Raw genomic sequence first — 26,221 nt, 5'->3', positions numbered from 1 at the left:
CGACGGAGGCTTTCTCACCTGGCTGACACACGCCGCGCTTCCAGATATTTGCGTAATTTGCGCGGTGCATTTGCATTCGCGCCTGTCCCCCCCTCCCGTCCCGACTTGTCCCGACTTTGCTCGACTGCCGCTCGCTGCCGCTCGGGTCGCGGTCCATATGACAGCACAAGCGCGAGAAACGTCTGCGGGAGGAGGCGAGACGACAAAAGAATAAATTTATGATTACAAATCGAATTTGGAGCTGCACGCCGCTGCAGAACGATAGGCGCTAACGTATTTCGGAGCATACCGCCCGATTCGTAGTGTTTTGTCGTTTTCAAAGACTTCCTGGCAAACTTGGTTAGCACATTCTCCTTCAAACTGAGTTAATTATTGCAGTTTCGTACCTGACGGCCGTTTAAAATGCTTGAGGAAGTCTCTTTGTCACGACAGAAAGGTGGTATGGGAAGAGGGCTGGCAAGAGTAGCGACTAAAAAGCGATAAATGAAGGCAGCCAGAGTTCCCAGGCGCTCATCCATACGAGTACTACCGTTGTTGCTTCACATCGGTGATCGGACGAGAACGGAAGATTTTATTTCTTTTTTTTTTTTTTTGTTTATTTACATTGTGGAATTTAGCACTGCTACAAAACAGTAGGCCCTGACGTATTTCAAAACTCATCTGTCGATTCGTAGTGTGTTGTTATTTCCGAGGCGTTGTAGCACTCTTCTTCCGCGCATTCTTGCTGAAACTGAGTTCATTACTGTAATTTCGTATCCTACGTTTGATACAGTAGTTTAAAATGCTTGTGGAAGCATCTTTGTCAACACCTGAAAGTTAGTATGAAAAGAGGGCTGGCAGGTGCAGCGACGTAAAAATGAAAAAATGAGATAGAGCCAACAGCACCCGGTGTTCCCAGGCGGTCACCCATCCAAGTACTAACCGGGCCCGATGTTGCTTAACTTCGGTGATCGGACGAGAACCGGTGTATTCAACATGGTATGGCCGTTGGCGTCCTTATACTGTAGCCGCACCACACAAGAGGCATTCGCCTCTTCTCGCAACACACGCAATCGCCGCTTTCCGTGGCACATTTGACGCAAAGCACGTCCTTCCACCTCGAAGGTGGCGCGGAGTGCGCGCTCGGCTCGGCGTCTCATAGGAGACTGCCGAGCGTAGGTGCGGCGCACAACACAGCTGCTCGGTGCACCGCCTGTCATTCGTTTGGTGCGTGTGGCCGCGGGGTGTGGCAGTGTCCTGCTGGACCGACGGAGGCTTTCTCACCTGGCTGACACACGCCGCGCTTCCAGATATTTGCGTAATTTGCGCGGTGCATTTGCATTCGCGCCTGTCCCCCCCTCCCGTCCCGACTTGTCCCGACTTTGCTCGACTGCCGCTCGCTGCCGCTCGGGTCGCGGTCCATATGACAGCACAAGCGCGAGAAACGTCTGCGGGAGGAGGCGAGACGACAAAAGAATAAATTTATGATTACAAATCGAATTTGGAGCTGCACGCCGCTGCAGAACGATAGGCGCTAACGTATTTCGGAGCATACCGCCCGATTCGTAGTGTTTTGTCGTTTTCAAAGACTTCCTGGCAAACTTGGTTAGCACATTCTCCTTCAAACTGAGTTAATTATTGCAGTTTCGTACCTGACGGCCGTTTAAAATGCTTGAGGAAGTCTCTTTGTCACGACAGAAAGGTGGTATGGGAAGAGGGCTGGCAAGAGTAGCGACTAAAAAGCGATAAATGAAGGCAGCCAGAGTTCCCAGGCGCTCATCCATACGAGTACTACCGTTGTTGCTTCACATCGGTGATCGGACGAGAACGGAAGATTTTATTTCTTTTTTTTTTTTTTTGTTTATTTACATTGTGGAATTTAGCACTGCTACAAAACAGTAGGCCCTGACGTATTTCAAAACTCATCTGTCGATTCGTAGTGTGTTGTTATTTCCGAGGCGTTGTAGCACTCTTCTTCCGCGCATTCTTGCTGAAACTGAGTTCATTACTGTAATTTCGTATCCTACGTTTGATACAGTAGTTTAAAATGCTTGTGGAAGCATCTTTGTCAACACCTGAAAGTTAGTATGAAAAGAGGGCTGGCAGGTGCAGCGACGTAAAAATGAAAAAATGAGATAGAGCCAACAGCACCCGGTGTTCCCAGGCGGTCACCCATCCAAGTACTAACCGGGCCCGATGTTGCTTAACTTCGGTGATCGGACGAGAACCGGTGTATTCAACATGGTATGGCCGTTGGCGTCCTTATACTGTAGCCGCACCACACAAGAGGCATTCGCCTCTTCTCGCAACACACGCAATCGCCGCTTTCCGTGGCACATTTGACGCAAAGCACGTCCTTCCACCTCGAAGGTGGCGCGGAGTGCGCGCTCGGCTCGGCGTCTCATAGGAGACTGCCGAGCGTAGGTGCGGCGCACAACACAGCTGCTCGGTGCACCGCCTGTCATTCGTTTGGTGCGTGTGGCCGCGGGGTGTGGCAGTGTCCTGCTGGACCGACGGAGGCTTTCTCACCTGGCTGACACACGCCGCGCTTCCAGATATTTGCGTAATTTGCGCGGTGCATTTGCATTCGCGCCTGTCCCCCCCTCCCGTCCCGACTTGTCCCGACTTTGCTCGACTGCCGCTCGCTGCCGCTCGGGTCGCGGTCCATATGACAGCACAAGCGCGAGAAACGTCTGCGGGAGGAGGCGAGACGACAAAAGAATAAATTTATGATTACAAATCGAATTTGGAGCTGCACGCCGCTGCAGAACGATAGGCGCTAACGTATTTCGGAGCATACCGCCCGATTCGTAGTGTTTTGTCGTTTTCAAAGACTTCCTGGCAAACTTGGTTAGCACATTCTCCTTCAAACTGAGTTAATTATTGCAGTTTCGTACCTGACGGCCGTTTAAAATGCTTGAGGAAGTCTCTTTGTCACGACAGAAAGGTGGTATGGGAAGAGGGCTGGCAAGAGTAGCGACTAAAAAGCGATAAATGAAGGCAGCCAGAGTTCCCAGGCGCTCATCCATACGAGTACTACCGTTGTTGCTTCACATCGGTGATCGGACGAGAACGGAAGATTTTATTTCTTTTTTTTTTTTTTTTGTTTATTTACATTGTGGAATTTAGCACTGCTACAAAACAGTAGGCCCTGACGTATTTCAAAACTCATCTGTCGATTCGTAGTGTGTTGTTATTTCCGAGGCGTTGTAGCACTCTTCTTCCGCGCATTCTTGCTGAAACTGAGTTCATTACTGTAATTTCGTATCCTACGTTTGATACAGTAGTTTAAAATGCTTGTGGAAGCATCTTTGTCAACACCTGAAAGTTAGTATGAAAAGAGGGCTGGCAGGTGCAGCGACGTAAAAATGAAAAAATGAGATAGAGCCAACAGCACCCGGTGTTCCCAGGCGGTCACCCATCCAAGTACTAACCGGGCCCGATGTTGCTTAACTTCGGTGATCGGACGAGAACCGGTGTATTCAACATGGTATGGCCGTTGGCGTCCTTATACTGTAGCCGCACCACACAAGAGGCATTCGCCTCTTCTCGCAACACACGCAATCGCCGCTTTCCGTGGCACATTTGACGCAAAGCACGTCCTTCCACCTCGAAGGTGGCGCGGAGTGCGCGCTCGGCTCGGCGTCTCATAGGAGACTGCCGAGCGTAGGTGCGGCGCACAACACAGCTGCTCGGTGCACCGCCTGTCATTCGTTTGGTGCGTGTGGCCGCGGGGTGTGGCAGTGTCCTGCTGGACCGACGGAGGCTTTCTCACCTGGCTGACACACGCCGCGCTTCCAGATATTTGCGTAATTTGCGCGGTGCATTTGCATTCGCGCCTGTCCCCCCCTCCCGTCCCGACTTGTCCCGACTTTGCTCGACTGCCGCTCGCTGCCGCTCGGGTCGCGGTCCATATGACAGCACAAGCGCGAGAAACGTCTGCGGGAGGAGGCGAGACGACAAAAGAATAAATTTATGATTACAAATCGAATTTGGAGCTGCACGCCGCTGCAGAACGATAGGCGCTAACGTATTTCGGAGCATACCGCCCGATTCGTAGTGTTTTGTCGTTTTCAAAGACTTCCTGGCAAACTTGGTTAGCACATTCTCCTTCAAACTGAGTTAATTATTGCAGTTTCGTACCTGACGGCCGTTTAAAATGCTTGAGGAAGTCTCTTTGTCACGACAGAAAGGTGGTATGGGAAGAGGGCTGGCAAGAGTAGCGACTAAAAAGCGATAAATGAAGGCAGCCAGAGTTCCCAGGCGCTCATCCATACGAGTACTACCGTTGTTGCTTCACATCGGTGATCGGACGAGAACGGAAGATTTTATTTCTTTTTTTTTTTTTTTGTTTATTTACATTGTGGAATTTAGCACTGCTACAAAACAGTAGGCCCTGACGTATTTCAAAACTCATCTGTCGATTCGTAGTGTGTTGTTATTTCCGAGGCGTTGTAGCACTCTTCTTCCGCGCATTCTTGCTGAAACTGAGTTCATTACTGTAATTTCGTATCCTACGTTTGATACAGTAGTTTAAAATGCTTGTGGAAGCATCTTTGTCAACACCTGAAAGTTAGTATGAAAAGAGGGCTGGCAGGTGCAGCGACGTAAAAATGAAAAAATGAGATAGAGCCAACAGCACCCGGTGTTCCCAGGCGGTCACCCATCCAAGTACTAACCGGGCCCGATGTTGCTTAACTTCGGTGATCGGACGAGAACCGGTGTATTCAACATGGTATGGCCGTTGGCGTCCTTATACTGTAGCCGCACCACACAAGAGGCATTCGCCTCTTCTCGCAACACACGCAATCGCCGCTTTCCGTGGCACATTTGACGCAAAGCACGTCCTTCCACCTCGAAGGTGGCGCGGAGTGCGCGCTCGGCTCGGCGTCTCATAGGAGACTGCCGAGCGTAGGTGCGGCGCACAACACAGCTGCTCGGTGCACCGCCTGTCATTCGTTTGGTGCGTGTGGCCGCGGGGTGTGGCAGTGTCCTGCTGGACCGACGGAGGCTTTCTCACCTGGCTGACACACGCCGCGCTTCCAGATATTTGCGTAATTTGCGCGGTGCATTTGCATTCGCGCCTGTCCCCCCCTCCCGTCCCGACTTGTCCCGACTTTGCTCGACTGCCGCTCGCTGCCGCTCGGGTCGCGGTCCATATGACAGCACAAGCGCGAGAAACGTCTGCGGGAGGAGGCGAGACGACAAAAGAATAAATTTATGATTACAAATCGAATTTGGAGCTGCACGCCGCTGCAGAACGATAGGCGCTAACGTATTTCGGAGCATACCGCCCGATTCGTAGTGTTTTGTCGTTTTCAAAGACTTCCTGGCAAACTTGGTTAGCACATTCTCCTTCAAACTGAGTTAATTATTGCAGTTTCGTACCTGACGGCCGTTTAAAATGCTTGAGGAAGTCTCTTTGTCACGACAGAAAGGTGGTATGGGAAGAGGGCTGGCAAGAGTAGCGACTAAAAAGCGATAAATGAAGGCAGCCAGAGTTCCCAGGCGCTCATCCATACGAGTACTACCGTTGTTGCTTCACATCGGTGATCGGACGAGAACGGAAGATTTTATTTCTTTTTTTTTTTTTTTGTTTATTTACATTGTGGAATTTAGCACTGCTACAAAACAGTAGGCCCTGACGTATTTCAAAACTCATCTGTCGATTCGTAGTGTGTTGTTATTTCCGAGGCGTTGTAGCACTCTTCTTCCGCGCATTCTTGCTGAAACTGAGTTCATTACTGTAATTTCGTATCCTACGTTTGATACAGTAGTTTAAAATGCTTGTGGAAGCATCTTTGTCAACACCTGAAAGTTAGTATGAAAAGAGGGCTGGCAGGTGCAGCGACGTAAAAATGAAAAAATGAGATAGAGCCAACAGCACCCGGTGTTCCCAGGCGGTCACCCATCCAAGTACTAACCGGGCCCGATGTTGCTTAACTTCGGTGATCGGACGAGAACCGGTGTATTCAACATGGTATGGCCGTTGGCGTCCTTATACTGTAGCCGCACCACACAAGAGGCATTCGCCTCTTCTCGCAACACACGCAATCGCCGCTTTCCGTGGCACATTTGACGCAAAGCACGTCCTTCCACCTCGAAGGTGGCGCGGAGTGCGCGCTCGGCTCGGCGTCTCATAGGAGACTGCCGAGCGTAGGTGCGGCGCACAACACAGCTGCTCGGTGCACCGCCTGTCATTCGTTTGGTGCGTGTGGCCGCGGGGTGTGGCAGTGTCCTGCTGGACCGACGGAGGCTTTCTCACCTGGCTGACACACGCCGCGCTTCCAGATATTTGCGTAATTTGCGCGGTGCATTTGCATTCGCGCCTGTCCCCCCCTCCCGTCCCGACTTGTCCCGACTTTGCTCGACTGCCGCTCGCTGCCGCTCGGGTCGCGGTCCATATGACAGCACAAGCGCGAGAAACGTCTGCGGGAGGAGGCGAGACGACAAAAGAATAAATTTATGATTACAAATCGAATTTGGAGCTGCACGCCGCTGCAGAACGATAGGCGCTAACGTATTTCGGAGCATACCGCCCGATTCGTAGTGTTTTGTCGTTTTCAAAGACTTCCTGGCAAACTTGGTTAGCACATTCTCCTTCAAACTGAGTTAATTATTGCAGTTTCGTACCTGACGGCCGTTTAAAATGCTTGAGGAAGTCTCTTTGTCACGACAGAAAGGTGGTATGGGAAGAGGGCTGGCAAGAGTAGCGACTAAAAAGCGATAAATGAAGGCAGCCAGAGTTCCCAGGCGCTCATCCATACGAGTACTACCGTTGTTGCTTCACATCGGTGATCGGACGAGAACGGAAGATTTTATTTCTTTTTTTTTTTTTTTGTTTATTTACATTGTGGAATTTAGCACTGCTACAAAACAGTAGGCCCTGACGTATTTCAAAACTCATCTGTCGATTCGTAGTGTGTTGTTATTTCCGAGGCGTTGTAGCACTCTTCTTCCGCGCATTCTTGCTGAAACTGAGTTCATTACTGTAATTTCGTATCCTACGTTTGATACAGTAGTTTAAAATGCTTGTGGAAGCATCTTTGTCAACACCTGAAAGTTAGTATGAAAAGAGGGCTGGCAGGTGCAGCGACGTAAAAATGAAAAAATGAGATAGAGCCAACAGCACCCGGTGTTCCCAGGCGGTCACCCATCCAAGTACTAACCGGGCCCGATGTTGCTTAACTTCGGTGATCGGACGAGAACCGGTGTATTCAACATGGTATGGCCGTTGGCGTCCTTATACTGTAGCCGCACCACACAAGAGGCATTCGCCTCTTCTCGCAACACACGCAATCGCCGCTTTCCGTGGCACATTTGACGCAAAGCACGTCCTTCCACCTCGAAGGTGGCGCGGAGTGCGCGCTCGGCTCGGCGTCTCATAGGAGACTGCCGAGCGTAGGTGCGGCGCACAACACAGCTGCTCGGTGCACCGCCTGTCATTCGTTTGGTGCGTGTGGCCGCGGGGTGTGGCAGTGTCCTGCTGGACCGACGGAGGCTTTCTCACCTGGCTGACACACGCCGCGCTTCCAGATATTTGCGTAATTTGCGCGGTGCATTTGCATTCGCGCCTGTCCCCCCCTCCCGTCCCGACTTGTCCCGACTTTGCTCGACTGCCGCTCGCTGCCGCTCGGGTCGCGGTCCATATGACAGCACAAGCGCGAGAAACGTCTGCGGGAGGAGGCGAGACGACAAAAGAATAAATTTATGATTACAAATCGAATTTGGAGCTGCACGCCGCTGCAGAACGATAGGCGCTAACGTATTTCGGAGCATACCGCCCGATTCGTAGTGTTTTGTCGTTTTCAAAGACTTCCTGGCAAACTTGGTTAGCACATTCTCCTTCAAACTGAGTTAATTATTGCAGTTTCGTACCTGACGGCCGTTTAAAATGCTTGAGGAAGTCTCTTTGTCACGACAGAAAGGTGGTATGGGAAGAGGGCTGGCAAGAGTAGCGACTAAAAAGCGATAAATGAAGGCAGCCAGAGTTCCCAGGCGCTCATCCATACGAGTACTACCGTTGTTGCTTCACATCGGTGATCGGACGAGAACGGAAGATTTTATTTCTTTTTTTTTTTTTTTGTTTATTTACATTGTGGAATTTAGCACTGCTACAAAACAGTAGGCCCTGACGTATTTCAAAACTCATCTGTCGATTCGTAGTGTGTTGTTATTTCCGAGGCGTTGTAGCACTCTTCTTCCGCGCATTCTTGCTGAAACTGAGTTCATTACTGTAATTTCGTATCCTACGTTTGATACAGTAGTTTAAAATGCTTGTGGAAGCATCTTTGTCAACACCTGAAAGTTAGTATGAAAAGAGGGCTGGCAGGTGCAGCGACGTAAAAATGAAAAAATGAGATAGAGCCAACAGCACCCGGTGTTCCCAGGCGGTCACCCATCCAAGTACTAACCGGGCCCGATGTTGCTTAACTTCGGTGATCGGACGAGAACCGGTGTATTCAACATGGTATGGCCGTTGGCGTCCTTATACTGTAGCCGCACCACACAAGAGGCATTCGCCTCTTCTCGCAACACACGCAATCGCCGCTTTCCGTGGCACATTTGACGCAAAGCACGTCCTTCCACCTCGAAGGTGGCGCGGAGTGCGCGCTCGGCTCGGCGTCTCATAGGAGACTGCCGAGCGTAGGTGCGGCGCACAACACAGCTGCTCGGTGCACCGCCTGTCATTCGTTTGGTGCGTGTGGCCGCGGGGTGTGGCAGTGTCCTGCTGGACCGACGGAGGCTTTCTCACCTGGCTGACACACGCCGCGCTTCCAGATATTTGCGTAATTTGCGCGGTGCATTTGCATTCGCGCCTGTCCCCCCCTCCCGTCCCGACTTGTCCCGACTTTGCTCGACTGCCGCTCGCTGCCGCTCGGGTCGCGGTCCATATGACAGCACAAGCGCGAGAAACGTCTGCGGGAGGAGGCGAGACGACAAAAGAATAAATTTATGATTACAAATCGAATTTGGAGCTGCACGCCGCTGCAGAACGATAGGCGCTAACGTATTTCGGAGCATACCGCCCGATTCGTAGTGTTTTGTCGTTTTCAAAGACTTCCTGGCAAACTTGGTTAGCACATTCTCCTTCAAACTGAGTTAATTATTGCAGTTTCGTACCTGACGGCCGTTTAAAATGCTTGAGGAAGTCTCTTTGTCACGACAGAAAGGTGGTATGGGAAGAGGGCTGGCAAGAGTAGCGACTAAAAAGCGATAAATGAAGGCAGCCAGAGTTCCCAGGCGCTCATCCATACGAGTACTACCGTTGTTGCTTCACATCGGTGATCGGACGAGAACGGAAGATTTTATTTCTTTTTTTTTTTTTTTGTTTATTTACATTGTGGAATTTAGCACTGCTACAAAACAGTAGGCCCTGACGTATTTCAAAACTCATCTGTCGATTCGTAGTGTGTTGTTATTTCCGAGGCGTTGTAGCACTCTTCTTCCGCGCATTCTTGCTGAAACTGAGTTCATTACTGTAATTTCGTATCCTACGTTTGATACAGTAGTTTAAAATGCTTGTGGAAGCATCTTTGTCAACACCTGAAAGTTAGTATGAAAAGAGGGCTGGCAGGTGCAGCGACGTAAAAATGAAAAAATGAGATAGAGCCAACAGCACCCGGTGTTCCCAGGCGGTCACCCATCCAAGTACTAACCGGGCCCGATGTTGCTTAACTTCGGTGATCGGACGAGAACCGGTGTATTCAACATGGTATGGCCGTTGGCGTCCTTATACTGTAGCCGCACCACACAAGAGGCATTCGCCTCTTCTCGCAACACACGCAATCGCCGCTTTCCGTGGCACATTTGACGCAAAGCACGTCCTTCCACCTCGAAGGTGGCGCGGAGTGCGCGCTCGGCTCGGCGTCTCATAGGAGACTGCCGAGCGTAGGTGCGGCGCACAACACAGCTGCTCGGTGCACCGCCTGTCATTCGTTTGGTGCGTGTGGCCGCGGGGTGTGGCAGTGTCCTGCTGGACCGACGGAGGCTTTCTCACCTGGCTGACACACGCCGCGCTTCCAGATATTTGCGTAATTTGCGCGGTGCATTTGCATTCGCGCCTGTCCCCCCCTCCCGTCCCGACTTGTCCCGACTTTGCTCGACTGCCGCTCGCTGCCGCTCGGGTCGCGGTCCATATGACAGCACAAGCGCGAGAAACGTCTGCGGGAGGAGGCGAGACGACAAAAGAATAAATTTATGATTACAAATCGAATTTGGAGCTGCACGCCGCTGCAGAACGATAGGCGCTAACGTATTTCGGAGCATACCGCCCGATTCGTAGTGTTTTGTCGTTTTCAAAGACTTCCTGGCAAACTTGGTTAGCACATTCTCCTTCAAACTGAGTTAATTATTGCAGTTTCGTACCTGACGGCCGTTTAAAATGCTTGAGGAAGTCTCTTTGTCACGACAGAAAGGTGGTATGGGAAGAGGGCTGGCAAGAGTAGCGACTAAAAAGCGATAAATGAAGGCAGCCAGAGTTCCCAGGCGCTCATCCATACGAGTACTACCGTTGTTGCTTCACATCGGTGATCGGACGAGAACGGAAGATTTTATTTCTTTTTTTTTTTTTTTGTTTATTTACATTGTGGAATTTAGCACTGCTACAAAACAGTAGGCCCTGACGTATTTCAAAACTCATCTGTCGATTCGTAGTGTGTTGTTATTTCCGAGGCGTTGTAGCACTCTTCTTCCGCGCATTCTTGCTGAAACTGAGTTCATTACTGTAATTTCGTATCCTACGTTTGATACAGTAGTTTAAAATGCTTGTGGAAGCATCTTTGTCAACACCTGAAAGTTAGTATGAAAAGAGGGCTGGCAGGTGCAGCGACGTAAAAATGAAAAAATGAGATAGAGCCAACAGCACCCGGTGTTCCCAGGCGGTCACCCATCCAAGTACTAACCGGGCCCGATGTTGCTTAACTTCGGTGATCGGACGAGAACCGGTGTATTCAACATGGTATGGCCGTTGGCGTCCTTATACTGTAGCCGCACCACACAAGAGGCATTCGCCTCTTCTCGCAACACACGCAATCGCCGCTTTCCGTGGCACATTTGACGCAAAGCACGTCCTTCCACCTCGAAGGTGGCGCGGATGTGCGCGCTCGGCTCGGCGTCTCATAGGAGACTGCCGAGCGTAGGTGCGGCGCACAACACAGCTGCTCGGTGCACCGCCTGTCATTCGTTTGGTGCGTGTGGCCGCGGGGTGTGGCAGTGTCCTGCTGGACCGACGGAGGCTTTCTCACCTGGCTGACACACGCCGCGCTTCCAGATATTTGCGTAATTTGCGCGGTGCATTTGCATTCGCGCCTGTCCCCCCCTCCCGTCCCGACTTGTCCCGACTTTGCTCGACTGCCGCTCGCTGCCGCTCGGGTCGCGGTCCATATGACAGCACAAGCGCGAGAAACGTCTGCGGGAGGAGGCGAGACGACAAAAGAATAAATTTATGATTACAAATCGAATTTGGAGCTGCACGCCGCTGCAGAACGATAGGCGCTAACGTATTTCGGAGCATACCGCCCGATTCGTAGTGTTTTGTCGTTTTCAAAGACTTCCTGGCAAACTTGGTTAGCACATTCTCCTTCAAACTGAGTTAATTATTGCAGTTTCGTACCTGACGGCCGTTTAAAATGCTTGAGGAAGTCTCTTTGTCACGACAGAAAGGTGGTATGGGAAGAGGGCTGGCAAGAGTAGCGACTAAAAAGCGATAAATGAAGGCAGCCAGAGTTCCCAGGCGCTCATCCATACGAGTACTACCGTTGTTGCTTCACATCGGTGATCGGACGAGAACGGAAGATTTTATTTCTTTTTTTTTTTTTTTTGTTTATTTACATTGTGGAATTTAGCACTGCTACAAAACAGTAGGCCCTGACGTATTTCAAAACTCATCTGTCGATTCGTAGTGTGTTGTTATTTCCGAGGCGTTGTAGCACTCTTCTTCCGCGCATTCTTGCTGAAACTGAGTTCATTACTGTAATTTCGTATCCTACGTTTGATACAGTAGTTTAAAATGCTTGTGGAAGCATCTTTGTCAACACCTGAAAGTTAGTATGAAAAGAGGGCTGGCAGGTGCAGCGACGTAAAAATGAAAAAATGAGATAGAGCCAACAGCACCCGGTGTTCCCAGGCGGTCACCCATCCAAGTACTAACCGGGCCCGATGTTGCTTAACTTCGGTGATCGGACGAGAACCGGTGTATTCAACATGGTATGGCCGTTGGCGTCCTTATACTGTAGCCGCACCACACAAGAGGCATTCGCCTCTTCTCGCAACACACGCAATCGCCGCTTTCCGTGGCACATTTGACGCAAAGCACGTCCTTCCACCTCGAAGGTGGCGCGGAGTGCGCGCTCGGCTCGGCGTCTCATAGGAGACTGCCGAGCGTAGGTGCGGCGCACAACACAGCTGCTCGGTGCACCGCCTGTCATTCGTTTGGTGCGTGTGGCCGCGGGGTGTGGCAGTGTCCTGCTGGACCGACGGAGGCTTTCTCACCTGGCTGACACACGCCGCGCTTCCAGATATTTGCGTAATTTGCGCGGTGCATTTGCATTCGCGCCTGTCCCCCCCTCCCGTCCCGACTTGTCCCGACTTTGCTCGACTGCCGCTCGCTGCCGCTCGGGTCGCGGTCCATATGACAGCACAAGCGCGAGAAACGTCTGCGGGAGGAGGCGAGACGACAAAAGAATAAATTTATGATTACAAATCGAATTTGGAGCTGCACGCCGCTGCAGAACGATAGGCGCTAACGTATTTCGGAGCATACCGCCCGATTCGTAGTGTTTTGTCGTTTTCAAAGACTTCCTGGCAAACTTGGTTAGCACATTCTCCTTCAAACTGAGTTAATTATTGCAGTTTCGTACCTGACGGCCGTTTAAAATGCTTGAGGAAGTCTCTTTGTCACGACAGAAAGGTGGTATGGGAAGAGGGCTGGCAAGAGTAGCGACTAAAAAGCGATAAATGAAGGCAGCCAGAGTTCCCAGGCGCTCATCCATACGAGTACTACCGTTGTTGCTTCACATCGGTGATCGGACGAGAACGGAAGATTTTATTTCTTTTTTTTTTTTTTTGTTTATTTACATTGTGGAATTTAGCACTGCTACAAAACAGTAGGCCCTGACGTATTTCAAAACTCATCTGTCGATTCGTAGTGTGTTGTTATTTCCGAGGCGTTGTAGCACTCTTCTTCCGCGCATTCTTGCTGAAACTGAGTTCATTACTGTAATTTCGTATCCTACGTTTGATACAGTAGTTTAAAATGCTTGTGGAAGCATCTTTGTCAACACCTGAAAGTTAGTATGAAAAGAGGGCTGGCAGGTGCAGCGACGTAAAAATGAAAAAATGAGATAGAGCCAACAGCACCCGGTGTTCCCAGGCGGTCACCCATCCAAGTACTAACCGGGCCCGATGTTGCTTAACTTCGGTGATCGGACGAGAACCGGTGTATTCAACATGGTATGGCCGTTGGCGTCCTTATACTGTAGCCGCACCACACAAGAGGCATTCGCCTCTTCTCGCAACACACGCAATCGCCGCTTTCCGTGGCACATTTGACGCAAAGCACGTCCTTCCACCTCGAAGGTGGCGCGGAGTGCGCGCTCGGCTCGGCGTCTCATAGGAGACTGCCGAGCGTAGGTGCGGCGCACAACACAGCTGCTCGGTGCACCGCCTGTCATTCGTTTGGTGCGTGTGGCCGCGGGGTGTGGCAGTGTCCTGCTGGACCGACGGAGGCTTTCTCACCTGGCTGACACACGCCGCGCTTCCAGATATTTGCGTAATTTGCGCGGTGCATTTGCATTCGCGCCTGTCCCCCCCTCCCGTCCCGACTTGTCCCGACTTTGCTCGACTGCCGCTCGCTGCCGCTCGGGTCGCGGTCCATATGACAGCACAAGCGCGAGAAACGTCTGCGGGAGGAGGCGAGACGACAAAAGAATAAATTTATGATTACAAATCGAATTTGGAGCTGCACGCCGCTGCAGAACGATAGGCGCTAACGTATTTCGGAGCATACCGCCCGATTCGTAGTGTTTTGTCGTTTTCAAAGACTTCCTGGCAAACTTGGTTAGCACATTCTCCTTCAAACTGAGTTAATTATTGCAGTTTCGTACCTGACGGCCGTTTAAAATGCTTGAGGAAGTCTCTTTGTCACGACAGAAAGGTGGTATGGGAAGAGGGCTGGCAAGAGTAGCGACTAAAAAGCGATAAATGAAGGCAGCCAGAGTTCCCAGGCGCTCATCCATACGAGTACTACCGTTGTTGCTTCACATCGGTGATCGGACGAGAACGGAAGATTTTATTTCTTTTTTTTTTTTTTTGTTTATTTACATTGTGGAATTTAGCACTGCTACAAAACAGTAGGCCCTGACGTATTTCAAAACTCATCTGTCGATTCGTAGTGTGTTGTTATTTCCGAGGCGTTGTAGCACTCTTCTTCCGCGCATTCTTGCTGAAACTGAGTTCATTACTGTAATTTCGTATCCTACGTTTGATACAGTAGTTTAAAATGCTTGTGGAAGCATCTTTGTCAACACCTGAAAGTTAGTATGAAAAGAGGGCTGGCAGGTGCAGCGACGTAAAAATGAAAAAATGAGATAGAGCCAACAGCACCCGGTGTTCCCAGGCGGTCACCCATCCAAGTACTAACCGGGCCCGATGTTGCTTAACTTCGGTGATCGGACGAGAACCGGTGTATTCAACATGGTATGGCCGTTGGCGTCCTTATACTGTAGCCGCACCACACAAGAGGCATTCGCCTCTTCTCGCAACACACGCAATCGCCGCTTTCCGTGGCACATTTGACGCAAAGCACGTCCTTCCACCTCGAAGGTGGCGCGGAGTGCGCGCTCGGCTCGGCGTCTCATAGGAGACTGCCGAGCGTAGGTGCGGCGCACAACACAGCTGCTCGGTGCACCGCCTGTCATTCGTTTGGTGCGTGTGGCCGCGGGGTGTGGCAGTGTCCTGCTGGACCGACGGAGGCTTTCTCACCTGGCTGACACACGCCGCGCTTCCAGATATTTGCGTAATTTGCGCGGTGCATTTGCATTCGCGCCTGTCCCCCCCTCCCGTCCCGACTTGTCCCGACTTTGCTCGACTGCCGCTCGCTGCCGCTCGGGTCGCGGTCCATATGACAGCACAAGCGCGAGAAACGTCTGCGGGAGGAGGCGAGACGACAAAAGAATAAATTTATGATTACAAATCGAATTTGGAGCTGCACGCCGCTGCAGAACGATAGGCGCTAACGTATTTCGGAGCATACCGCCCGATTCGTAGTGTTTTGTCGTTTTCAAAGACTTCCTGGCAAACTTGGTTAGCACATTCTCCTTCAAACTGAGTTAATTATTGCAGTTTCGTACCTGACGGCCGTTTAAAATGCTTGAGGAAGTCTCTTTGTCACGACAGAAAGGTGGTATGGGAAGAGGGCTGGCAAGAGTAGCGACTAAAAAGCGATAAATGAAGGCAGCCAGAGTTCCCAGGCGCTCATCCATACGAGTACTACCGTTGTTGCTTCACATCGGTGATCGGACGAGAACGGAAGATTTTATTTCTTTTTTTTTTTTTTTGTTTATTTACATTGTGGAATTTAGCACTGCTACAAAACAGTAGGCCCTGACGTATTTCAAAACTCATCTGTCGATTCGTAGTGTGTTGTTATTTCCGAGGCGTTGTAGCACTCTTCTTCCGCGCATTCTTGCTGAAACTGAGTTCATTACTGTAATTTCGTATCCTACGTTTGATACAGTAGTTTAAAATGCTTGTGGAAGCATCTTTGTCAACACCTGAAAGTTAGTATGAAAAGAGGGCTGGCAGGTGCAGCGACGTAAAAATGAAAAAATGAGATAGAGCCAACAGCACCCGGTGTTCCCAGGCGGTCACCCATCCAAGTACTAACCGGGCCCGATGTTGCTTAACTTCGGTGATCGGACGAGAACCGGTGTATTCAACATGGTATGGCCGTTGGCGTCCTTATACTGTAGCCGCACCACACAAGAGGCATTCGCCTCTTCTCGCAACACACGCAATCGCCGCTTTCCGTGGCACATTTGACGCAAAGCACGTCCTTCCACCTCGAAGGTGGCGCGGAGTGCGCGCTCGGCTCGGCGTCTCATAGGAGACTGCCGAGCGTAGGTGCGGCGCACAACACAGCTGCTCGGTGCACCGCCTGTCATTCGTTTGGTGCGTGTGGCCGCGGGGTGTGGCAGTGTCCTGCTGGACCGACGGAGGCTTTCTCACCTGGCTGACACACGCCGCGCTTCCAGATATTTGCGTAATTTGCGCGGTGCATTTGCATTCGCGCCTGTCCCCCCCTCCCGTCCCGACTTGTCCCGACTTTGCTCGACTGCCGCTCGCTGCCGCTCGGGTCGCGGTCCATATGACAGCACAAGCGCGAGAAACGTCTGCGGGAGGAGGCGAGACGACAAAAGAATAAATTTATGATTACAAATCGAATTTGGAGCTGCACGCCGCTGCAGAACGATAGGCGCTAACGTATTTCGGAGCATACCGCCCGATTCGTAGTGTTTTGTCGTTTTCAAAGACTTCCTGGCAAACTTGGTTAGCACATTCTCCTTCAAACTGAGTTAATTATTGCAGTTTCGTACCTGACGGCCGTTTAAAATGCTTGAGGAAGTCTCTTTGTCACGACAGAAAGGTGGTATGGGAAGAGGGCTGGCAAGAGTAGCGACTAAAAAGCGATAAATGAAGGCAGCCAGAGTTCCCAGGCGCTCATCCATACGAGTACTACCGTTGTTGCTTCACATCGGTGATCGGACGAGAACGGAAGATTTTATTTCTTTTTTTTTTTTTTTGTTTATTTACATTGTGGAATTTAGCACTGCTACAAAACAGTAGGCCCTGACGTATTTCAAAACTCATCTGTCGATTCGTAGTGTGTTGTTATTTCCGAGGCGTTGTAGCACTCTTCTTCCGCGCATTCTTGCTGAAACTGAGTTCATTACTGTAATTTCGTATCCTACGTTTGATACAGTAGTTTAAAATGCTTGTGGAAGCATCTTTGTCAACACCTGAAAGTTAGTATGAAAAGAGGGCTGGCAGGTGCAGCGACGTAAAAATGAAAAAATGAGATAGAGCCAACAGCACCCGGTGTTCCCAGGCGGTCACCCATCCAAGTACTAACCGGGCCCGATGTTGCTTAACTTCGGTGATCGGACGAGAACCGGTGTATTCAACATGGTATGGCCGTTGGCGTCCTTATACTGTAGCCGCACCACACAAGAGGCATTCGCCTCTTCTCGCAACACACGCAATCGCCGCTTTCCGTGGCACATTTGACGCAAAGCACGTCCTTCCACCTCGAAGGTGGCGCGGAGTGCGCGCTCGGCTCGGCGTCTCATAGGAGACTGCCGAGCGTAGGTGCGGCGCACAACACAGCTGCTCGGTGCACCGCCTGTCATTCGTTTGGTGCGTGTGGCCGCGGGGTGTGGCAGTGTCCTGCTGGACCGACGGAGGCTTTCTCACCTGGCTGACACACGCCGCGCTTCCAGATATTTGCGTAATTTGCGCGGTGCATTTGCATTCGCGCCTGTCCCCCCCTCCCGTCCCGACTTGTCCCGACTTTGCTCGACTGCCGCTCGCTGCCGCTCGGGTCGCGGTCCATATGACAGCACAAGCGCGAGAAACGTCTGCGGGAGGAGGCGAGACGACAAAAGAATAAATTTATGATTACAAATCGAATTTGGAGCTGCACGCCGCTGCAGAACGATAGGCGCTAACGTATTTCGGAGCATACCGCCCGATTCGTAGTGTTTTGTCGTTTTCAAAGACTTCCTGGCAAACTTGGTTAGCACATTCTCCTTCAAACTGAGTTAATTATTGCAGTTTCGTACCTGACGGCCGTTTAAAATGCTTGAGGAAGTCTCTTTGTCACGACAGAAAGGTGGTATGGGAAGAGGGCTGGCAAGAGTAGCGACTAAAAAGCGATAAATGAAGGCAGCCAGAGTTCCCAGGCGCTCATCCATACGAGTACTACCGTTGTTGCTTCACATCGGTGATCGGACGAGAACGGAAGATTTTATTTCTTTTTTTTTTTTTTTGTTTATTTACATTGTGGAATTTAGCACTGCTACAAAACAGTAGGCCCTGACGTATTTCAAAACTCATCTGTCGATTCGTAGTGTGTTGTTATTTCCGAGGCGTTGTAGCACTCTTCTTCCGCGCATTCTTGCTGAAACTGAGTTCATTACTGTAATTTCGTATCCTACGTTTGATACAGTAGTTTAAAATGCTTGTGGAAGCATCTTTGTCAACACCTGAAAGTTAGTATGAAAAGAGGGCTGGCAGGTGCAGCGACGTAAAAATGAAAAAATGAGATAGAGCCAACAGCACCCGGTGTTCCCAGGCGGTCACCCATCCAAGTACTAACCGGGCCCGATGTTGCTTAACTTCGGTGATCGGACGAGAACCGGTGTATTCAACATGGTATGGCCGTTGGCGTCCTTATACTGTAGCCGCACCACACAAGAGGCATTCGCCTCTTCTCGCAACACACGCAATCGCCGCTTTCCGTGGCACATTTGACGCAAAGCACGTCCTTCCACCTCGAAGGTGGCGCGGAGTGCGCGCTCGGCTCGGCGTCTCATAGGAGACTGCCGAGCGTAGGTGCGGCGCACAACACAGCTGCTCGGTGCACCGCCTGTCATTCGTTTGGTGCGTGTGGCCGCGGGGTGTGGCAGTGTCCTGCTGGACCGACGGAGGCTTTCTCACCTGGCTGACACACGCCGCGCTTCCAGATATTTGCGTAATTTGCGCGGTGCATTTGCATTCGCGCCTGTCCCCCCCTCCCGTCCCGACTTGTCCCGACTTTGCTCGACTGCCGCTCGCTGCCGCTCGGGTCGCGGTCCATATGACAGCACAAGCGCGAGAAACGTCTGCGGGAGGAGGCGAGACGACAAAAGAATAAATTTATGATTACAAATCGAATTTGGAGCTGCACGCCGCTGCAGAACGATAGGCGCTAACGTATTTCGGAGCATACCGCCCGATTCGTAGTGTTTTGTCGTTTTCAAAGACTTCCTGGCAAACTTGGTTAGCACATTCTCCTTCAAACTGAGTTAATTATTGCAGTTTCGTACCTGACGGCCGTTTAAAATGCTTGAGGAAGTCTCTTTGTCACGACAGAAAGGTGGTATGGGAAGAGGGCTGGCAAGAGTAGCGACTAAAAAGCGATAAATGAAGGCAGCCAGAGTTCCCAGGCGCTCATCCATACGAGTACTACCGTTGTTGCTTCACATCGGTGATCGGACGAGAACGGAAGATTTTATTTCTTTTTTTTTTTTTTTGTTTATTTACATTGTGGAATTTAGCACTGCTACAAAACAGTAGGCCCTGACGTATTTCAAAACTCATCTGTCGATTCGTAGTGTGTTGTTATTTCCGAGGCGTTGTAGCACTCTTCTTCCGCGCATTCTTGCTGAAACTGAGTTCATTACTGTAATTTCGTATCCTACGTTTGATACAGTAGTTTAAAATGCTTGTGGAAGCATCTTTGTCAACACCTGAAAGTTAGTATGAAAAGAGGGCTGGCAGGTGCAGCGACGTAAAAATGAAAAAATGAGATAGAGCCAACAGCACCCGGTGTTCCCAGGCGGTCACCCATCCAAGTACTAACCGGGCCCGATGTTGCTTAACTTCGGTGATCGGACGAGAACCGGTGTATTCAACATGGTATGGCCGTTGGCGTCCTTATACTGTAGCCGCACCACACAAGAGGCATTCGCCTCTTCTCGCAACACACGCAATCGCCGCTTTCCGTGGCACATTTGACGCAAAGCACGTCCTTCCACCTCGAAGGTGGCGCGGAGTGCGCGCTCGGCTCGGCGTCTCATAGGAGACTGCCGAGCGTAGGTGCGGCGCACAACACAGCTGCTCGGTGCACCGCCTGTCATTCGTTTGGTGCGTGTGGCCGCGGGGTGTGGCAGTGTCCTGCTGGACCGACGGAGGCTTTCTCACCTGGCTGACACACGCCGCGCTTCCAGATATTTGCGTAATTTGCGCGGTGCATTTGCATTCGCGCCTGTCCCCCCCTCCCGTCCCGACTTGTCCCGACTTTGCTCGACTGCCGCTCGCTGCCGCTCGGGTCGCGGTCCATATGACAGCACAAGCGCGAGAAACGTCTGCGGGAGGAGGCGAGACGACAAAAGAATAAATTTATGATTACAAATCGAATTTGGAGCTGCACGCCGCTGCAGAACGATAGGCGCTAACGTATTTCGGAGCATACCGCCCGATTCGTAGTGTTTTGTCGTTTTCAAAGACTTCCTGGCAAACTTGGTTAGCACATTCTCCTTCAAACTGAGTTAATTATTGCAGTTTCGTACCTGACGGCCGTTTAAAATGCTTGAGGAAGTCTCTTTGTCACGACAGAAAGGTGGTATGGGAAGAGGGCTGGCAAGAGTAGCGACTAAAAAGCGATAAATGAAGGCAGCCAGAGTTCCCAGGCGCTCATCCATACGAGTACTACCGTTGTTGCTTCACATCGGTGATCGGACGAGAACGGAAGATTTTATTTCTTTTTTTTTTTTTTTGTTTATTTACATTGTGGAATTTAGCACTGCTACAAAACAGTAGGCCCTGACGTATTTCAAAACTCATCTGTCGATTCGTAGTGTGTTGTTATTTCCGAGGCGTTGTAGCACTCTTCTTCCGCGCATTCTTGCTGAAACTGAGTTCATTACTGTAATTTCGTATCCTACGTTTGATACAGTAGTTTAAAATGCTTGTGGAAGCATCTTTGTCAACACCTGAAAGTTAGTATGAAAAGAGGGCTGGCAGGTGCAGCGACGTAAAAATGAAAAAATGAGATAGAGCCAACAGCACCCGGTGTTCCCAGGCGGTCACCCATCCAAGTACTAACCGGGCCCGATGTTGCTTAACTTCGGTGATCGGACGAGAACCGGTGTATTCAACATGGTATGGCCGTTGGCGTCCTTATACTGTAGCCGCACCACACAAGAGGCATTCGCCTCTTCTCGCAACACACGCAATCGCCGCTTTCCGTGGCACATTTGACGCAAAGCACGTCCTTCCACCTCGAAGGTGGCGCGGATGTGCGCGCTCGGCTCGGCGTCTCATAGGAGACTGCCGAGCGTAGGTGCGGCGCACAACACAGCTGCTCGGTGCACCGCCTGTCATTCGTTTGGTGCGTGTGGCCGCGGGGTGTGGCAGTGTCCTGCTGGACCGACGGAGGCTTTCTCACCTGGCTGACACACGCCGCGCTTCCAGATATTTGCGTAATTTGCGCGGTGCATTTGCATTCGCGCCTGTCCCCCCCTCCCGTCCCGACTTGTCCCGACTTTGCTCGACTGCCGCTCGCTGCCGCTCGGGTCGCGGTCCATATGACAGCACAAGCGCGAGAAACGTCTGCGGGAGGAGGCGAGACGACAAAAGAATAAATTTATGATTACAAATCGAATTTGGAGCTGCACGCCGCTGCAGAACGATAGGCGCTAACGTATTTCGGAGCATACCGCCCGATTCGTAGTGTTTTGTCGTTTTCAAAGACTTCCTGGCAAACTTGGTTAGCACATTCTCCTTCAAACTGAGTTAATTATTGCAGTTTCGTACCTGACGGCCGTTTAAAATGCTTGAGGAAGTCTCTTTGTCACGACAGAAAGGTGGTATGGGAAGAGGGCTGGCAAGAGTAGCGACTAAAAAGCGATAAATGAAGGCAGCCAGAGTTCCCAGGCGCTCATCCATACGAGTACTACCGTTGTTGCTTCACATCGGTGATCGGACGAGAACGGAAGATTTTATTTCTTTTTTTTTTTTTTTTGTTTATTTACATTGTGGAATTTAGCACTGCTACAAAACAGTAGGCCCTGACGTATTTCAAAACTCATCTGTCGATTCGTAGTGTGTTGTTATTTCCGAGGCGTTGTAGCACTCTTCTTCCGCGCATTCTTGCTGAAACTGAGTTCATTACTGTAATTTCGTATCCTACGTTTGATACAGTAGTTTAAAATGCTTGTGGAAGCATCTTTGTCAACACCTGAAAGTTAGTATGAAAAGAGGGCTGGCAGGTGCAGCGACGTAAAAATGAAAAAATGAGATAGAGCCAACAGCACCCGGTGTTCCCAGGCGGTCACCCATCCAAGTACTAACCGGGCCCGATGTTGCTTAACTTCGGTGATCGGACGAGAACCGGTGTATTCAACATGGTATGGCCGTTGGCGTCCTTATACTGTAGCCGCACCACACAAGAGGCATTCGCCTCTTCTCGCAACACACGCAATCGCCGCTTTCCGTGGCACATTTGACGCAAAGCACGTCCTTCCACCTCGAAGGTGGCGCGGAGTGCGCGCTCGGCTCGGCGTCTCATAGGAGACTGCCGAGCGTAGGTGCGGCGCACAACACAGCTGCTCGGTGCACCGCCTGTCATTCGTTTGGTGCGTGTGGCCGCGGGGTGTGGCAGTGTCCTGCTGGACCGACGGAGGCTTTCTCACCTGGCTGACACACGCCGCGCTTCCAGATATTTGCGTAATTTGCGCGGTGCATTTGCATTCGCGCCTGTCCCCCCCTCCCGTCCCGACTTGTCCCGACTTTGCTCGACTGCCGCTCGCTGCCGCTCGGGTCGCGGTCCATATGACAGCACAAGCGCGAGAAACGTCTGCGGGAGGAGGCGAGACGACAAAAGAATAAATTTATGATTACAAATCGAATTTGGAGCTGCACGCCGCTGCAGAACGATAGGCGCTAACGTATTTCGGAGCATACCGCCCGATTCGTAGTGTTTTGTCGTTTTCAAAGACTTCCTGGCAAACTTGGTTAGCACATTCTCCTTCAAACTGAGTTAATTATTGCAGTTTCGTACCTGACGGCCGTTTAAAATGCTTGAGGAAGTCTCTTTGTCACGACAGAAAGGTGGTATGGGAAGAGGGCTGGCAAGAGTAGCGACTAAAAAGCGATAAATGAAGGCAGCCAGAGTTCCCAGGCGCTCATCCATACGAGTACTACCGTTGTTGCTTCACATCGGTGATCGGACGAGAACGGAAGATTTTATTTCTTTTTTTTTTTTTTTGTTTATTTACATTGTGGAATTTAGCACTGCTACAAAACAGTAGGCCCTGACGTATTTCAAAACTCATCTGTCGATTCGTAGTGTGTTGTTATTTCCGAGGCGTTGTAGCACTCTTCTTCCGCGCATTCTTGCTGAAACTGAGTTCATTACTGTAATTTCGTATCCTACGTTTGATACAGTAGTTTAAAATGCTTGTGGAAGCATCTTTGTCAACACCTGAAAGTTAGTATGAAAAGAGGGCTGGCAGGTGCAGCGACGTAAAAATGAAAAAATGAGATAGAGCCAACAGCACCCGGTGTTCCCAGGCGGTCACCCATCCAAGTACTAACCGGGCCCGATGTTGCTTAACTTCGGTGATCGGACGAGAACCGGTGTATTCAACATGGTATGGCCGTTGGCGTCCTTATACTGTAGCCGCACCACACAAGAGGCATTCGCCTCTTCTCGCAACACACGCAATCGCCGCTTTCCGTGGCACATTTGACGCAAAGCACGTCCTTCCACCTCGAAGGTGGCGCGGAGTGCGCGCTCGGCTCGGCGTCTCATAGGAGACTGCCGAGCGTAGGTGCGGCGCACAACACAGCTGCTCGGTGCACCGCCTGTCATTCGTTTGGTGCGTGTGGCCGCGGGGTGTGGCAGTGTCCTGCTGGACCGACGGAGGCTTTCTCACCTGGCTGACACACGCCGCGCTTCCAGATATTTGCGTAATTTGCGCGGTGCATTTGCATTCGCGCCTGTCCCCCCCTCCCGTCCCGACTTGTCCCGACTTTGCTCGACTGCCGCTCGCTGCCGCTCGGGTCGCGGTCCATATGACAGCACAAGCGCGAGAAACGTCTGCGGGAGGAGGCGAGACGACAAAAGAATAAATTTATGATTACAAATCGAATTTGGAGCTGCACGCCGCTGCAGAACGATAGGCGCTAACGTATTTCGGAGCATACCGCCCGATTCGTAGTGTTTTGTCGTTTTCAAAGACTTCCTGGCAAACTTGGTTAGCACATTCTCCTTCAAACTGAGTTAATTATTGCAGTTTCGTACCTGACGGCCGTTTAAAATGCTTGAGGAAGTCTCTTTGTCACGACAGAAAGGTGGTATGGGAAGAGGGCTGGCAAGAGTAGCGACTAAAAAGCGATAAATGAAGGCAGCCAGAGTTCCCAGGCGCTCATCCATACGAGTACTACCGTTGTTGCTTCACATCGGTGATCGGACGAGAACGGAAGATTTTATTTCTTTTTTTTTTTTTTTGTTTATTTACATTGTGGAATTTAGCACTGCTACAAAACAGTAGGCCCTGACGTATTTCAAAACTCATCTGTCGATTCGTAGTGTGTTGTTATTTCCGAGGCGTTGTAGCACTCTTCTTCCGCGCATTCTTGCTGAAACTGAGTTCATTACTGTAATTTCGTATCCTACGTTTGATACAGTAGTTTAAAATGCTTGTGGAAGCATCTTTGTCAACACCTGAAAGTTAGTATGAAAAGAGGGCTGGCAGGTGCAGCGACGTAAAAATGAAAAAATGAGATAGAGCCAACAGCACCCGGTGTTCCCAGGCGGTCACCCATCCAAGTACTAACCGGGCCCGATGTTGCTTAACTTCGGTGATCGGACGAGAACCGGTGTATTCAACATGGTATGGCCGTTGGCGTCCTTATACTGTAGCCGCACCACACAAGAGGCATTCGCCTCTTCTCGCAACACACGCAATCGCCGCTTTCCGTGGCACATTTGACGCAAAGCACGTCCTTCCACCTCGAAGGTGGCGCGGAGTGCGCGCTCGGCTCGGCGTCTCATAGGAGACTGCCGAGCGTAGGTGCGGCGCACAACACAGCTGCTCGGTGCACCGCCTGTCATTCGTTTGGTGCGTGTGGCCGCGGGGTGTGGCAGTGTCCTGCTGGACCGACGGAGGCTTTCTCACCTGGCTGACACACGCCGCGCTTCCAGATATTTGCGTAATTTGCGCGGTGCATTTGCATTCGCGCCTGTCCCCCCCTCCCGTCCCGACTTGTCCCGACTTTGCTCGACTGCCGCTCGCTGCCGCTCGGGTCGCGGTCCATATGACAGCACAAGCGCGAGAAACGTCTGCGGGAGGAGGCGAGACGACAAAAGAATAAATTTATGATTACAAATCGAATTTGGAGCTGCACGCCGCTGCAGAACGATAGGCGCTAACGTATTTCGGAGCATACCGCCCGATTCGTAGTGTTTTGTCGTTTTCAAAGACTTCCTGGCAAACTTGGTTAGCACATTCTCCTTCAAACTGAGTTAATTATTGCAGTTTCGTACCTGACGGCCGTTTAAAATGCTTGAGGAAGTCTCTTTGTCACGACAGAAAGGTGGTATGGGAAGAGGGCTGGCAAGAGTAGCGACTAAAAAGCGATAAATGAAGGCAGCCAGAGTTCCCAGGCGCTCATCCATACGAGTACTACCGTTGTTGCTTCACATCGGTGATCGGACGAGAACGGAAGATTTTATTTCTTTTTTTTTTTTTTTGTTTATTTACATTGTGGAATTTAGCACTGCTACAAAACAGTAGGCCCTGACGTATTTCAAAACTCATCTGTCGATTCGTAGTGTGTTGTTATTTCCGAGGCGTTGTAGCACTCTTCTTCCGCGCATTCTTGCTGAAACTGAGTTCATTACTGTAATTTCGTATCCTACGTTTGATACAGTAGTTTAAAATGCTTGTGGAAGCATCTTTGTCAACACCTGAAAGTTAGTATGAAAAGAGGGCTGGCAGGTGCAGCGACGTAAAAATGAAAAAATGAGATAGAGCCAACAGCACCCGGTGTTCCCAGGCGGTCACCCATCCAAGTACTAACCGGGCCCGATGTTGCTTAACTTCGGTGATCGGACGAGAACCGGTGTATTCAACATGGTATGGCCGTTGGCGTCCTTATACTGTAGCCGCACCACACAAGAGGCATTCGCCTCTTCTCGCAACACACGCAATCGCCGCTTTCCGTGGCACATTTGACGCAAAGCACGTCCTTCCACCTCGAAGGTGGCGCGGAGTGCGCGCTCGGCTCGGCGTCTCATAGGAGACTGCCGAGCGTAGGTGCGGCGCACAACACAGCTGCTCGGTGCACCGCCTGTCATTCGTTTGGTGCGTGTGGCCGCGGGGTGTGGCAGTGTCCTGCTGGACCGACGGAGGCTTTCTCACCTGGCTGACACACGCCGCGCTTCCAGATATTTGCGTAATTTGCGCGGTGCATT

General features: G+C 50.9%; 21 non-coding genes across 21 annotated transcripts; all 21 read right to left on the bottom strand.

The window, feature by feature from the left end:
• Window positions 1–873: 873 nt before the first annotated feature.
• LOC126110845 (5S ribosomal RNA) lies at window positions 874–992 on the bottom strand. Its single transcript, XR_007523991.1, has one exon. It is a non-coding gene; the product is annotated as a 5S ribosomal RNA (ribosomal RNA).
• Window positions 993–2,118: 1,126 nt separating this feature from the next.
• Window positions 2,119–2,237, bottom strand: LOC126110843 (5S ribosomal RNA). Its single transcript, XR_007523990.1, has one exon. It is a non-coding gene; the product is annotated as a 5S ribosomal RNA (ribosomal RNA).
• Window positions 2,238–3,364: 1,127 nt separating this feature from the next.
• LOC126110842 (5S ribosomal RNA) lies at window positions 3,365–3,483 on the bottom strand. The gene has a single exon (XR_007523989.1). It is a non-coding gene; the product is annotated as a 5S ribosomal RNA (ribosomal RNA).
• A 1,126-nt stretch (window positions 3,484–4,609) lies between these two features.
• On the bottom strand, window positions 4,610–4,728 carry LOC126110841 (5S ribosomal RNA). Its single transcript, XR_007523988.1, has one exon. It is a non-coding gene; the product is annotated as a 5S ribosomal RNA (ribosomal RNA).
• A 1,126-nt stretch (window positions 4,729–5,854) lies between these two features.
• LOC126110840 (5S ribosomal RNA) lies at window positions 5,855–5,973 on the bottom strand. Its single transcript, XR_007523987.1, has one exon. It is a non-coding gene; the product is annotated as a 5S ribosomal RNA (ribosomal RNA).
• A 1,126-nt stretch (window positions 5,974–7,099) lies between these two features.
• LOC126110839 (5S ribosomal RNA) lies at window positions 7,100–7,218 on the bottom strand. The gene has a single exon (XR_007523986.1). It is a non-coding gene; the product is annotated as a 5S ribosomal RNA (ribosomal RNA).
• Window positions 7,219–8,344: 1,126 nt separating this feature from the next.
• LOC126110837 (5S ribosomal RNA) lies at window positions 8,345–8,463 on the bottom strand. Its single transcript, XR_007523984.1, has one exon. It is a non-coding gene; the product is annotated as a 5S ribosomal RNA (ribosomal RNA).
• Window positions 8,464–9,589: 1,126 nt separating this feature from the next.
• On the bottom strand, window positions 9,590–9,708 carry LOC126110836 (5S ribosomal RNA). Its single transcript, XR_007523983.1, has one exon. It is a non-coding gene; the product is annotated as a 5S ribosomal RNA (ribosomal RNA).
• A 1,126-nt stretch (window positions 9,709–10,834) lies between these two features.
• On the bottom strand, window positions 10,835–10,953 carry LOC126110835 (5S ribosomal RNA). Its single transcript, XR_007523982.1, has one exon. It is a non-coding gene; the product is annotated as a 5S ribosomal RNA (ribosomal RNA).
• A 1,128-nt stretch (window positions 10,954–12,081) lies between these two features.
• On the bottom strand, window positions 12,082–12,200 carry LOC126110834 (5S ribosomal RNA). Its single transcript, XR_007523981.1, has one exon. It is a non-coding gene; the product is annotated as a 5S ribosomal RNA (ribosomal RNA).
• Window positions 12,201–13,326: 1,126 nt separating this feature from the next.
• On the bottom strand, window positions 13,327–13,445 carry LOC126110832 (5S ribosomal RNA). Its single transcript, XR_007523980.1, has one exon. It is a non-coding gene; the product is annotated as a 5S ribosomal RNA (ribosomal RNA).
• Window positions 13,446–14,571: 1,126 nt separating this feature from the next.
• On the bottom strand, window positions 14,572–14,690 carry LOC126110831 (5S ribosomal RNA). Its single transcript, XR_007523979.1, has one exon. It is a non-coding gene; the product is annotated as a 5S ribosomal RNA (ribosomal RNA).
• Window positions 14,691–15,816: 1,126 nt separating this feature from the next.
• Window positions 15,817–15,935, bottom strand: LOC126110830 (5S ribosomal RNA). The gene has a single exon (XR_007523978.1). It is a non-coding gene; the product is annotated as a 5S ribosomal RNA (ribosomal RNA).
• A 1,126-nt stretch (window positions 15,936–17,061) lies between these two features.
• LOC126110829 (5S ribosomal RNA) lies at window positions 17,062–17,180 on the bottom strand. Its single transcript, XR_007523977.1, has one exon. It is a non-coding gene; the product is annotated as a 5S ribosomal RNA (ribosomal RNA).
• A 1,126-nt stretch (window positions 17,181–18,306) lies between these two features.
• LOC126110828 (5S ribosomal RNA) lies at window positions 18,307–18,425 on the bottom strand. Its single transcript, XR_007523976.1, has one exon. It is a non-coding gene; the product is annotated as a 5S ribosomal RNA (ribosomal RNA).
• A 1,126-nt stretch (window positions 18,426–19,551) lies between these two features.
• On the bottom strand, window positions 19,552–19,670 carry LOC126110827 (5S ribosomal RNA). Its single transcript, XR_007523975.1, has one exon. It is a non-coding gene; the product is annotated as a 5S ribosomal RNA (ribosomal RNA).
• A 1,126-nt stretch (window positions 19,671–20,796) lies between these two features.
• LOC126110856 (5S ribosomal RNA) lies at window positions 20,797–20,915 on the bottom strand. Its single transcript, XR_007524001.1, has one exon. It is a non-coding gene; the product is annotated as a 5S ribosomal RNA (ribosomal RNA).
• A 1,128-nt stretch (window positions 20,916–22,043) lies between these two features.
• On the bottom strand, window positions 22,044–22,162 carry LOC126110854 (5S ribosomal RNA). Its single transcript, XR_007524000.1, has one exon. It is a non-coding gene; the product is annotated as a 5S ribosomal RNA (ribosomal RNA).
• Window positions 22,163–23,288: 1,126 nt separating this feature from the next.
• LOC126110850 (5S ribosomal RNA) lies at window positions 23,289–23,407 on the bottom strand. Its single transcript, XR_007523996.1, has one exon. It is a non-coding gene; the product is annotated as a 5S ribosomal RNA (ribosomal RNA).
• A 1,126-nt stretch (window positions 23,408–24,533) lies between these two features.
• LOC126110838 (5S ribosomal RNA) lies at window positions 24,534–24,652 on the bottom strand. The gene has a single exon (XR_007523985.1). It is a non-coding gene; the product is annotated as a 5S ribosomal RNA (ribosomal RNA).
• A 1,126-nt stretch (window positions 24,653–25,778) lies between these two features.
• Window positions 25,779–25,897, bottom strand: LOC126110826 (5S ribosomal RNA). Its single transcript, XR_007523974.1, has one exon. It is a non-coding gene; the product is annotated as a 5S ribosomal RNA (ribosomal RNA).
• Window positions 25,898–26,221: the final 324 nt, after the last annotated feature.

The sequence above is a fragment of the Schistocerca cancellata genome, unplaced genomic scaffold (assembly GCF_023864275.1).
Source record: "Schistocerca cancellata isolate TAMUIC-IGC-003103 unplaced genomic scaffold, iqSchCanc2.1 HiC_scaffold_39, whole genome shotgun sequence".
NCBI lineage: Eukaryota > Metazoa > Arthropoda > Insecta > Orthoptera > Acrididae > Schistocerca > Schistocerca cancellata.
This window is presented reverse-complemented; position numbering and strand designations above follow the sequence as displayed.